General features: G+C 47.1%; 1 protein-coding gene and 1 long non-coding RNA gene across 2 annotated transcripts in view; one reads left to right on the top strand and one right to left on the bottom strand.

Annotated features, from left to right (window-relative positions):
• Nucleotides 1–2,884, bottom strand: part of PLEKHA2 (pleckstrin homology domain containing A2) — an 81,528-nt gene extending 78,644 nt beyond the window's left edge. Inside the window, exon 1 of the mRNA XM_084804053.1 lies at nucleotides 2,187–2,884. The gene's annotated coding sequence lies outside the window, so the exon portion shown is untranslated. The remainder of the gene's footprint in view (nucleotides 1–2,186) is intronic.
• LOC146340686 (uncharacterized) lies at nucleotides 2,179–12,203 on the top strand. The gene is made up of 3 exons (XR_014783742.1): nucleotides 2,179–2,333; nucleotides 7,192–7,271; nucleotides 11,682–12,203. It is a non-coding gene; the product is annotated as an uncharacterized LOC146340686 (long non-coding RNA).
• Nucleotides 12,204–12,541: the final 338 nt, after the last annotated feature.

Below are 12,541 nucleotides of genomic sequence, written 5' to 3'. Positions count from 1 at the left end.
TCAGCACCTGCAATCTGCCTTGCCCAAAAAAGGATTCCTTAAAATGAATGGATCCTTCTTTGTAATGCACGTTGTAGGCGCAGGGACGGGGGCAATCTGGATCAGGACGTTGGTGTGGGGGTAGAGGGGTTTTAACCCTTCTCCCTCAAACTGTGGTCTCACTCTAGATAAGGCTTCAGCAGCTGAGATTTGCATTGCAAAAAAATGATCCATTCATTTCAATGGATCCTTTTTTTTTAGTCATACAAATTGTAGGCCCAATCCATCTTGGGACTACAACGGGAAGGGAAGGGTTAAATGCCCCTGCCTCCATGCTAGGGTCCCAATATGGATCAGGCCCCCAGCTCCCATGCTGGATGGGGAGAAAGAGAAATGCCTCTCTCCACAGCCCGCATGGAAGCCAAGGGCAACGGGGAGGGGCATGCACCGGATCAGAAGCCTGATAGGGCCACATCTGGCCCACCCCTGCTCCCAGTCTTTACTAGATAGTAGAAGACTCCCACAATGCAGCATTTCTATAGCAGCACGCTCAAAAGCCTTTTAGCATACATTGTATGAATTCCCCATACGACAGCCCTGGAAAGTAGGCCAGGATTCTCATCTACGTAGCGCCGATGAAGCCGCTAGAGGAAGCCACCTAGCAGGTTTGTGTCAGAGTCAGTATTTAAATTTGAACCCAGCTCACAGCTTTCCCCCCTATTACGCTACACCAGCCCCAGTGTTAATAGGAGCACCTAAGGTGAGCTGCGGGACACAGCAGCACCAGAAGTGTGGGCAGCTGCAGGTGCGACCTTCGCAAGGTCAAGATAAGCTGTTGACCCACGTGCCCCAGAAATGCTTCTCAGACTCCCAGAAGAAGCCTGCAAAAGATAGGGCATGCTGAGAATTAATTAGATATCCGGGGAGGAGGTGGGATTCTGCGGAAGGCGTCCAAGCAGGGGTGTCACTAACACTGGGCACGTGGGGGCCAAGCACCAGATCTGTTTTCCAGGGCCCTGGGTCTATTCCACAGACCCCTGAGCATCTGTCGGCTGCAATTTTTTTTCTCAGCTTAATTGCCACGTAGGCGGCAATTTTCAAGGGGGCACCCCCTCAAAAACAGCAACAAGCCCCCCTTCCCCTGAATGACAATAAAGCTGTGTGGGGGGGGGGCGGGGGGGCTTTCCCCATTGCTTTGGGATGATCTGGGTCAGGGTGGAAATTGACAGAAGAAATTATGTTATTTGAGGTGATCTGGGTGACAGATTAATTGGATGGCTTTGCCTCCTATGGAATTCAACATCTTTGGAATTATTTCTAAATTTGCATACGTAGACATAAATTAACATACTCAGACTTTATGTAGATTTGTGCCCTATGGACCTGAGCCCGGAACCTTTCAAGTGCCTAGCCACACTCCTAAAGTTCAACGGTTGTGTTAAAACACACACACACACTTTGCACTGCAAGGGGACGCACCCACTAGTGGAATCGCTATTCCCTGTGCTCCGGACATTTACTTGGGAACTCGGTCGGGCTTACTTCTGAGTAAATATGCATACAAGCAGGACTCCACTCTCTTAGCAAACTTCTTTGCAAGTAAATCACGCGCGGAGGAGGAGGGAATATCAATGGGACTTCTAATTAATGCCAACACCTTCCGCAGTTTTACTTGCGAGTAAGCGTCACTACCTTACTTCAGTGTAAAGACGCAGCAGACCAAGGCGCCAATATTTAATGTTTAGTTTTGTTTTAAAGCAACGATGAAAGGCATCCTCTTGACCGCGGAAACTGCCCCACTATTCTCCAAAGTCTGGAAGCTGTCGAGATACTATAGTCATTCGTTCCGGAAGGAAAGGCGATCAGCACATGCTCAGAGGCCGCCTCGCTTCTCAACCATCGTGCCGCGCTTCCCAGGGCTGAGCGCGCTGGCATTCCAGACAGGTTCCGGGGCTGAGCCTGTCGGGTGCGTTTGCGCGAGCCCTCCAAGTCTGAGACGCCAAAGCATCCCGATTGCCGAGATGCGATCTCCCCAACAAGTCCCCCTCGCCGCCTCCTCCCCGCCGCGTCCTCCTCGACCCCCTCGGGGGGCGCACGACCCCCTCCCAGCACCCAGCCCCCCTGCCTGCCTCGCTCGCTCCCCGCCCTGGCCCTCCTGGCCAGTTGCGCGCCTCCTCGCGGGGCCCCCGGCGAAGTTCCAGACTCACCCAGCTGCGTATCTGGCCGGCGTCGAAGGAGCGGCCGGCGGGCCCCGGACATGGCCGAGGAGGCTGGGCCGCCGTCCAGGCTGCGTGCGGTTCCCGACGGCACCCAGGGGATCGCGCCTGCCTCTCTCCGGCGCCTCTATTTTCCGGGTTCGTTACGCTTCCCATTAGCCAAACCCAGCCCCGGATGTGAGTGCAGGGCGCGCAGAGAGCGCCCGCAGAGGCTCGCCGTCGCCCGCCGGCCTGCCCGCTTGGGCGCAGCGGCGAGGCGCGGGGGCTGTTTCTCAAGGCGCCCAGTGGGATCGGGGGCGGCCGGGGCGCGCCGGGCACCCTCGTGGCGCGCCGGGAGCGCACGGCAAAGCCTTGCCAACCCAAACGCAGGCACAAAGCGTGGCCCCTCGTGGAGTTACCAGCTGATGATGATGATAACGACCGCCTGCCACTGCTGCAATGCCGTTGAAAGTAGCCCGATAGAAATGAAGGCTGTGAGCCTACGCTCGCTTATTGGGGAGCAAGCCCCCCCCCCTTATTAAATCAAAGGGACCGGCGTCCGAATACACATGCAGAGGAGCGGCGTGCAAGTCCTGCCCGCTCTTATTCGGGAGCAAGCCCCGTTGAAGTCGACGGGACGGACTTCTGAGCCTTACGCGGCTAGACGCGCGGGGCTACCGGCTTGCAAACCGGAGAGTCGCATTCGCAGTAAGAAACCGGGCAACCGCAGCTCTCCCACGGCCTTCTCCGATCTCTAACAGCGGGTGTGTTGCTCGGCGCTTTCGACTAGGACACGAGTAGGTGGGAGACGCTCGAGGCGCCTTGTTCAGGCCGGTAGCCAGCCTGAAAGTGCGGGGAGGGGGGGAGCTCATCTGGTTTGCAAGCTTTTTAAAGACAAACTTGTAAACTGTTTTTTAATTATTCGTTTGTAAAAAAAATAAAAAATAGGGGGGCGGCGGCAAGGCTCCCCTAGCCCAGCCCTGCCTCATTTGTAAATGCATGGGGAAATTTAAAGGTACAGGGCAAACTTCCAAGAAGCAACCTAGTATATATAGATCCTAGTAAGGACCTACATGGCTTCATCTTGCAGTCAATTCTGCCTGCAGAATAAAAGTCATTTAATTATTACATTTATATCCCACCTTATCTCCAAGGAGCTCAAGGTGGTATCATAAGAACATAAGAGCCATGCTGGATCACACCAAGGGTCCATTCAGTCCAGCATTCGGTTCACACAATGGCCAACCAGTTGCCCACAGGAAACCCACAAGCAGGACACGAGTGCAACGGCACCTCCCACCCATGTTCCCCAGCAACTGGTGTACATAGGCTTACTGCCTCTGTACATATAGCCATCAGGACTAGTAGCCATTGATAGCCTTCTCCTCCAGGAATTTGTCTAACCCACTTGTAAAACCATCCAAATTAGTGGCCATCACTACATCTTGTGGTAGCAAATTCCATAGTTTGACTATGCACTGTGTGGAGAAGGACTTCCTCTTATCTGTCCTGAGTCTCCCACCAATCAGCTTCAGGGGGTGGTCTCAGGATCTAGTATTATGAGAGAGGGAGAAAAAATACTATCTCCCTAGTATTAAGGGAGATAGGTAACTTTCTCCCTATCCACATTCTCCACACCATGCACAATTTTGTACACCTCTATCATGTCTCCCCGTATCCATTGTTCCCTCTTCCATTGAGAAAGTTACCGGCCCAAGGTCACTCTGTGCACTTCATTGCTGAATGTGAATTTAAACCGGGATCTGTTAGTCTATCTCTAACCACTGACTCTCAAATACTTAGCTTTTATGTTACACTTTTTTAGTGTCCAAAGGACTTCACATATATTATCTGATTTATTCTTAGAATTTTGGAAGGTAGATTAGAAAGAGTTATTATTCCCATACTGTAGAGCACAGGTGGGCAGCTTATGGCCTGCCAGATGTTTGGCCTACAACTCCCATCAGCCCTAGCCAGCATAACCAGTGGTGAGGGCTGATAGGAAATGTAGGCCAAAACATCTGGAGGGCCACAAATTCCCCACTTCTGCCTGTAGATGGAAGTGTTGAGGCTGAGCAGGTTCATGGAAAGATCTGAACCTGGGACTTGTTAACTGCTCTGGGTGCTTTCAGACAAGGCTTTTAATACTCAGTCACCCACCCCATTCATAGAATGTGTGAGATTATTGTATAAGGAAAACATTACAACACTCAAGGAGAAAGGGATTGATGAGAAAAAAGGATAATGAAGTGGTAGAATCTTGAGGTAGATGACTAGAGACTACATTAGCTCAGACTGAAGGTGGTAAGATGCCATTTTTAATGCTCCTCATTTAAAGATGAGGAAGAGGATAAGCAGCAATAGCAGCTGGTGACAATGGTAGTGAGAAGCTATACTCACTGAGGGAGGGGATCTATTGAGGGGGCCTCATCCAAGGGCCCACCAAAACCTGGAACCAGCACTACTCTTGTGTTCTCTCACCTCTTCTTCCATGGACTTTCTTACCACAGAATATCCACTATGGAGGGAAAGACATAATCGCTGCACATTGTCTCTTTATGGGTAGTGCTGGGAATACCCTCAGTCTATAATCCTATGCCCACTTAGCGGATAGTAAGCCCCATTGAACTCAATGGGATTTACTTCTGAGTAGACATGTATAGGACTGTGCTGTTAGCTATCCCTAGCTGTTAGCTGTAAGGATTACTATCTGCCCCTTACTATAGTTAGTTACAATGTTCAGGGTTACTATCTGCCCCTTATTTTAGCTGGATAGCCTGATGCCTGTGTAATATGCACACTCAAACTTATTTTTTAGTGATCCCATCCCCCAAAAACACATGGAAAAATTATGCTTGAAGTACCTAACCCATGTTGTTTTTCCAGGAACTATCTGATGAGTAGGCCAAGATCCTTGCTGAAAGAGTTAGGTTCCCCCTTTGGTGGTAGGTAAGCAGGCATGTATCTGCACTAGAGATGGGTGAGAATTTAATTTCAGTTCAGTTTTGGTAAGAATTTACTAAAATTCACACAGTTTTCCATATTCGGGACACAAAGAACTTGAGGATTTTGAAGTTGACGTTGTTTTAGATATATGTTCTTGTGTTTTTTATGGAATTGGCTTTTAAAATCTGTATATTGTATTTGTAAATGTTTTAATCTTTGTAAACTGCCCAGAGAGCTTTGGCTATTGGGCGGTATAGAAATGTAATTAATTAATTGAAAAAGAACATGGAATGTGGGACAAACAGAAATTGTGAGATTTGTCCATTAAAGGCCCAGGGCTTGGAGTGCTTTGGTCTTAAAAGTGTCTGGTTTGAGTCCCTGTATATCAGTTAAATATCTTTGATGCTAGGATACCAGCTGCTTTTCTCAGACAACACAAAATATTAGTCAGCCCTGGGCAGAATTTGGCCTTTGGAGTTGCGCTTTTTAAAAAAGAGAGTGTGTGTGTGGGGGGGGGTCGTCTTCTTGGCACTGTCATTGAAGCCTACAGAGCAGCATTCAAAGAGAACTGCAAGAATCCACCTGATGCAAATGCTACTGCACAGGCCTATTGGCATGAGCTACACTTCCCATTTCTGAAACTGCGTGCATAGACAGATCACCAAGAGGTTTGGGAGTGGGGGGCAATGCTTGCAGTGGGTCCACCACTCCTATGTAACAAGTGAGTCAGAATGTAGCTGCTCTACCCCCTGGACTTTGCCTTGTGGGATACCACAGGATTCCATCTTGTCCCAAATATGCATATGCAACCACTGGGAGAGAACGTCCAGCAGTGTGGAGTATGGTGTCATCAATTTGATGAAAACACTCAGCTGTACTTGCGTTATTCAGCAACCCCAGCAGCCGCAGCGCAGTGCTGTCTGAATGAAGGCAGGGTCTGGGGGAGGGTCAACAAATCAAGGCATAATCTCCAGGCAAGACAGATAAAAAGTTCTTAGAGCGGCCCAGCCTGTTCTGGACAGCTAAGACTTTTGGCTGTTCTGGACCCAAGAGTTGGCCTTTTAAATTTTGAACCGTGGCTTCTGTGTTTTAATAGAGTTGTATTGCTTGTTATGTTTTTATTTGTACTGTTGTACGCCACCTGGAGACATTTGTGGAAAGGCGGCATATAAATATTATAAATGAACAGTATCAGCACCACCCCCTCAGGGTGCTCCTGGATCTTGCTTTGCTGCTGGATTATCAGATGGTGTCAGTGGGCAGGGGTCCCTTTAGCTGGTCAGCTAGCTGTGATCGCTTCTCTCAAAAACAGATTTGGCCTCTGTCATTCCTGCTTTGGTGACTTCATGCTTTTACTACTGCAGTGCTCTTTATCTGCATTCTTCACACAGCAACACATAGTTAACATATAGAATTTGTTGCCACAAGATCCTTGTTTCTGTATTTTTGTTGTGCTGTGAGCTACTTTGGGCACATTGTATAGGAAAGCAGCATACAAATTAAAAGCGATGATGATGAAGATGGCTTTAAACCGGGTTTACACAAATTAATGGAGGATAAGTCATGATAGCTGTGTACTACCTCCAGGTTCGGACACTGCATGCCTCTAAATTGCCACTTGCTGGGGAACAACAGCAGGAGAAGACTGTTGCCCTCGTGCAGTGGTTTAGTGAAGCTAGAGCTCACAGGGACACAGCAACGGCACTTTCTTTGGAGCAGGGATGTTTGTGTCATCTCTCACCTCCATCAGAATTCCCTGTTCCCTCTGAGCTTAACTGCAATCCTCACAGTAGGATAGTGATGGGTCATCTCAGTTTGCTTGAGCCTTAGGGCTTCTCTAAACCAGGTTTTTTATCCCACAACTTTACCAGGGCTTCCACTTCCAGATTCTTTGTGGGATTAAGATTCGCTCCTTCACACTCACTTCCTCCTTTTCTTTTTTTCCTGCAGTTGCCTTTATCTGCAAGTTCTATATGTTTAATTATACAGCCACTAGATGGCGCTGCAGTTATAGCACAACTCCCTCTTTTCTCCATCACACTTTTGAATTACCTCATTATCTCAATTTCAGATAAAGCCGCGGAAATAGTTGGAAAGCACAGGAGAGGCGCTGGAGGTTGACACCATCATGTAAAGCACCCGCAAACTTCCGTGAGTAACCAATCGCAATCACAGGATAAAAGCCTTGTGTGGAGAAGCCCTTAATGATAGTGCCAGCCCTACCACTGCCTCAGGAATTCACTGTAAGACTGGATGCTACGTCAGCACAGAGGGACAAGTGTTCCTTGTGAAAGCAGTTTCTTTCTTCTGTTTGTGTAGAGTTATTGATTCCAGTGTTATTGTGTAGAGTTATTGATTCCACTCATAATATGGATGCCATAGCATTTACATTGACTAGTTAGTTGTAATTAAGGCTTAGTTTATACATTCAGAAGAATCAAATGGTGCAGTTTTCCTGGACTGTATCACTTCGGGATGAAGGGGGTGGGGTGGAGATTGCATGTTTGAATGCTCCCCCACTAAAAAACCTCCTACACACAGGCTGAGACCTGCTTCTTAACATGTCACATTTCTTGACATATAGGAGAGGTTAAGATGGCGGGAACACGGCATAGAGCCTCCTCTGTGGTAGCACTCCTGCTGTGGAACTCTGTCTCAAAAGAAGTTAGACTGTTCCTAACAGAAGCAACCTAGTATATATAGATCCTAGTAAGGACCTACATGGCTTCATCTTGCAGTCAATTCTGCCTGCAGAATAAAAGTCATTTAATTATTACATTTATATCCCACCTTATCTCCAAGGAGCTCAAGATGGTATCATAAGAACATAATTGCCATGCTGGATCACACCAAGGGTCCATTCAGTCCAGCATTCGGTTCACACAATGGCCAGCCAGTTGCCCACAGGAAACCCACAAGCAGGACACGAGTGCAACGGCACCCTCCCACCCATGTTCCCCAGCAACTGGTGTACATAGGCTTACTGCCTCTGTACATATAGCCATCAGGACTAGTAGCCATTGATAGCAGTGCTATCCATGTCTAGTCAGACGTAAACCCCATTGAGTTCTAGGGGACTTACTCCCAGGTAAGGCTTACATCTGAGTAGACACATATAGAGTTGCACTGTAAATCTCTTCACACTCAGTTCTTAAGATTCTTTCCTCTCAGTTTCTGCTATTGGTGCTGTTTTAAAGTTTTAAAATTGTTTTTAGGATGTTTTAAAAGTTCTTTAAAATTTAAAAGTTTTTAAATTATTGTGAGTTTTAACTATAAATTGCCTTGAGGCCCCTGCTTGGACCGAAAGATGACTCATCCATTTATAAATAAATACATGAAGCTCATTGAGTGAGCTTGAGCCAACCACTCTTTCTCAGGCTAACCTACCTCACAGGGATGTTGTAAGGCTAAAATGGGGTGGGGTAGGGGAAACCATGTATGCCACCTTAATCTTCTTGGAGGAAGGACCATGGGATATATATGTAGTAAACCTAATTAGTATGGGGTGTATTCAGATCCACAGCCTGAGCGGTACGGTCTGGGAAGAGCCTTTCCAATTGATTCTGCCGAATGTCTGAAACTCACACTCTACGCTTTTCTTTTTGCAAGACCACATGTGGAGGGTTCCATGATTTAGGGAAGATGCAACACCCCATTTTCAGTTCAGTTCCGTTAGATTTCCATTTCCCCATTCTGTCAGCATATAAAGAAATGACAATTTTTGCTGGAGTTTTCTCAAAAATCACCACATATGCTTCATTCTGTTTTCCCCTCAAAACAACTGTAATGTTCCATACGGGGGGGGGGGTGTTAAAGAAGAAGAAAAACTCGGCCTAGGGCATCTTTTGCAAATCTTGTGACTGTCTGAGGTCTAGATCTGAAACATTTTTTCTATGACAGAGTCAGAGGGGAAGAGATCACCGAACTATTTATAGAACCTGGGAAGCTTTCTACTTCTGTACCAGAAACTCTTTTACTCCACAAGAGCTTTGCTCGAGAAGCTCTGTGGGCCACAGGTCTGTTGTAACAGTGTGTTGCTACAGGCACAGGAGCAAGGCCTGTAAATGTAGGTTGCAACCGTACTGAAGGTGGGCTCCATAGGCTTCGCGATTTTGCTATTCATGAATTTTGAGCAATATATTTTCTGCACATCTTTTTGCATACGGGTCTTTTGTGGCTTCAGTAGTGGGAGCCGTTTTGCCCAGCTAGAAAACTGCCATGTTGCTGTTGCTAAGCAGCAGCAAGGCCCCCTTCAGGTCAGATCCAGGAAAAGGGCCAGACCAGAGTTGAGTCCATCACATGCCTGGAAGCAGCAGTGGGAACTCCGCAGCAAGCAATTTAGCATCCAGCTGGTGCTAGAGTTGCCAACTGACCATTAAGTCAGAATGGCCTGCTACTGTGGCTTCATCAGGAGCTTGAGCTGCAAAAATCTAAAGGTGACACTTTTCACGGCATGATCTATATGGGGCTGCCCTTGAGGCTGATTTGGAAGCTGCAGCTAGTGCAGAATGTGGCTGTCCGGTTCTTGTAAGGCGCCCCTCCGTATCAGCAAGTAACGCCTCTGCTGAAGACTCTGCACTAGCTCCACATCTGCTACTGGGCCAGGGCTAAGGTTGTAGTACTAGTCTATAAAGCCCTGAACAACTTGGGACCAGGCTACCTGAGGATATGTCTTCTCCCTTATCATGCTGCCTAATCACAGGACTTCCAAAGAGGCACCCCTGGTGGTCCCAGAAGAGTCAGAGGTCCGTTTTGAAACTGCCAGGAAAAGGGCCTTTAGTGTGGTGGCTCCCGCCCTATGGAACACCCTTCCAGCTGATATCAGGCATTACTCTGTTTTTGGCATTGGCTGAAGACTTTTCAGGCAAGCATTTCCTGACTTCTGATTAAATTCCAGCCAGTTGTTTTTATTGACGTTTCTGCTTGTTATTGTATTTTTTGATGATATCTATCAATATGGAGCGATTTATAAATTCTATAATAATACGGAAAGTATCACCTATTAATGTATACAAAACATGCTGCTGTTAAAGACATGGGGGCATCCCTCAAACGCTGGTCAACTTGACTGTACCTGTATTCTCCTCACATCAGTGGAATGTAACCTGTTCCCTTGTTCCTTAGCTCCCTAGCACCTTGTCCTCATGTTTTTATTGTTTAAAACAAAATCAATAAAAGCAGATAGCAGATTCTGAATACTTGTGAACAAAACAGAACATCCCATTTTTATACGCAAATCTATCCGAAGCTGCTTGGTTCCTATTCATATTTGCTTTCTCAACTAAACAGAGCCCCCAAGTGGTGAGGGAAGAGGCTAGCTTGCGTGCCCATCCTCTGGCAAAACATCTGCCCTGGAATGCTCACATCTGCAGATCTGGGTTTTGCTGATGTTGAGTTATAAAGGAAGGGAGGAGATTAATGTCCCAAGGGGAAAACAGACTTGACACAGGGCTAAATGGCTGTAAATGTTATTAAATTAAAGGAACAAGGTGTTTGGATATAGAAACTGCTGCTTATTCATGTCTCCTGCTCCTGTCATTCTTGGTAGTTTGGGTACAACGTGGCGTTGTCTTAAAAATGTATCATTTTGGCATATGAAATCTTACATGGGGTTTACAGTTCTGCCTGTTACAGTGGCACAGGTTTGCCAGGTCTCAGGGGTGAGACCCAACCCTTTAAGGTTTTGACCTTTGTCTTAAGGTTTCATAGAATCATAGAATAGTCATACAACAGTAGAGTTGGAAGGGTCCTACAAGGCCATCAGGTCCAACCTCCTGCTCAATGAAGGAATCCAGGTCAGAGCATCCCTGACAGATGGCTGTCCAGCCTCGTCTTGAATGCCTCCAGTGTGGGAGAACCCACCGCCTCCCTGGGTAATTGGTTCCATTGTCATATTGCTCTAACAGTGAGGAAGCTTTTCCAGATGTTCAGCCGGAATCTGGCTTCCTGTCACTTGAGCCCATTATTCCATGTCCTGCACTCTGGGCTGATCAAGAAGAGATCCTGGCCTTCCTCTCTGTGACAACCTTTCAAGTCCTTGAAGAGCGCTATCCTGTCTCCTCCTCAGTCTTCTCAAGGTTAAACATGCCCAGTTCTTCCAGTCTCTCTTCATAGGGCTTTGTTTCCAGTCCCCTGATCATCTTTGTTGCCCTCCTCTGAACCCTCTCCAGTTTGTCTGCATCCTTCTTAAAAGTGGTGCCCAGAACTGGACACAGTACTCCAAATGAGTTTCCAGGGGAGGAAATAAAATCTTAAGAGTCAGGAGCCGGAAACAATGTAATCATCTATTTTCCGCAGAGCTGACCTCACCTGCCATTCCAGAACTTTAAACCGCCTTATTTTTTCCATTTCTTGTTCTTCTGTTTTCAATATCTTTCTCTTTTGGGGGTGGGGAGGGGAAGGATTGGATCGGAGGCAAGATGCAGACTCACACATTCTCAAAACGTTTTAAAAATAGAGGCGAAAGACGGCAATAACCCTGCACTGATTTTTGGTTTGTAAGAGATCCATTTATAAATAAAACCTGGCAAGTACTGTCAAGCTCTTTTATTTCTCCAGCAGGCCTGCACCTCAACTACCATGCTCTGCCACCCCATCTTGGAGTCTGGATGTCTCCGGCAACCCTACCAAGAGGAGACAGAAATCCATAATCTGGCCTTCCATTCCTGAGTCAGGGCTGGCTCCACAGGGCAGCAAGGGCAGACATTTTACAAGGCCTCGATATCAGCAAAGGACTCTGCTTGACAAAACCCACCATTCTCATGTCTCATGGAGTGCCAACCTCAGAGGCAGCTGGAGCAAATTTTTGGCTTGCATGCTCTGTTTCTCCTCCCATGTTAAGGAGGCCAACTGAGGGTCTCTGAGAGCCCCCCAAATACTGGAGTTAGCACTGCACGTAGCTTTCAGGTTCCTGAGTCTAGAAAGGAGAGCTCAGCATTTCAGGGGCAGGTGGATCCTTCTGGGCTCCCCTCCACCATTTTTTGCTTTGATCCTGGATCTCACAACGTCAACATAACTGATGAAAAATTGTGACTCTTTTGGAGCAAGATTCAAATGAATTAAAATTAGTACATTTCCAAAGTACAGAAGTGTAAGAACTGTTTTTGAGGTAGTAACACAAAGGAAGGTTTACAAAATCCTTTAAAGCACAATCCTATGCATGTTTAGACAGAAAAAAGCCTTATAATTCCCAGCATTCCCCAGCCAGCACTGCTGGCTGGGGAATGCTGAGAATTGTAGAGCTTTTATTTTTGTCTAAAGATGCATAGGATTGCACCCGTAGTGCCACTAGTTGGCCATCGTGGCTTGCTGTGTAATCTTTCTAGGGTGGCTACTTGTGCGCTGCCAAAACGGAGGACACAGACTGGCATAAAATATGCATATGCCAATGTATATATGTAAAATTAGAAAGCATTACTATA

This window comes from Heloderma suspectum, chromosome 6 (assembly GCF_057233095.1).
Source record: "Heloderma suspectum isolate Gila_16-S chromosome 6, 16-S_ref, whole genome shotgun sequence".
Classification (NCBI taxonomy): domain Eukaryota; kingdom Metazoa; phylum Chordata; class Lepidosauria; order Squamata; family Helodermatidae; genus Heloderma; species Heloderma suspectum.
The sequence above is the reverse complement of the archived record's forward strand: the minus strand, read 5'-3'. Positions and strand labels throughout refer to the sequence as shown.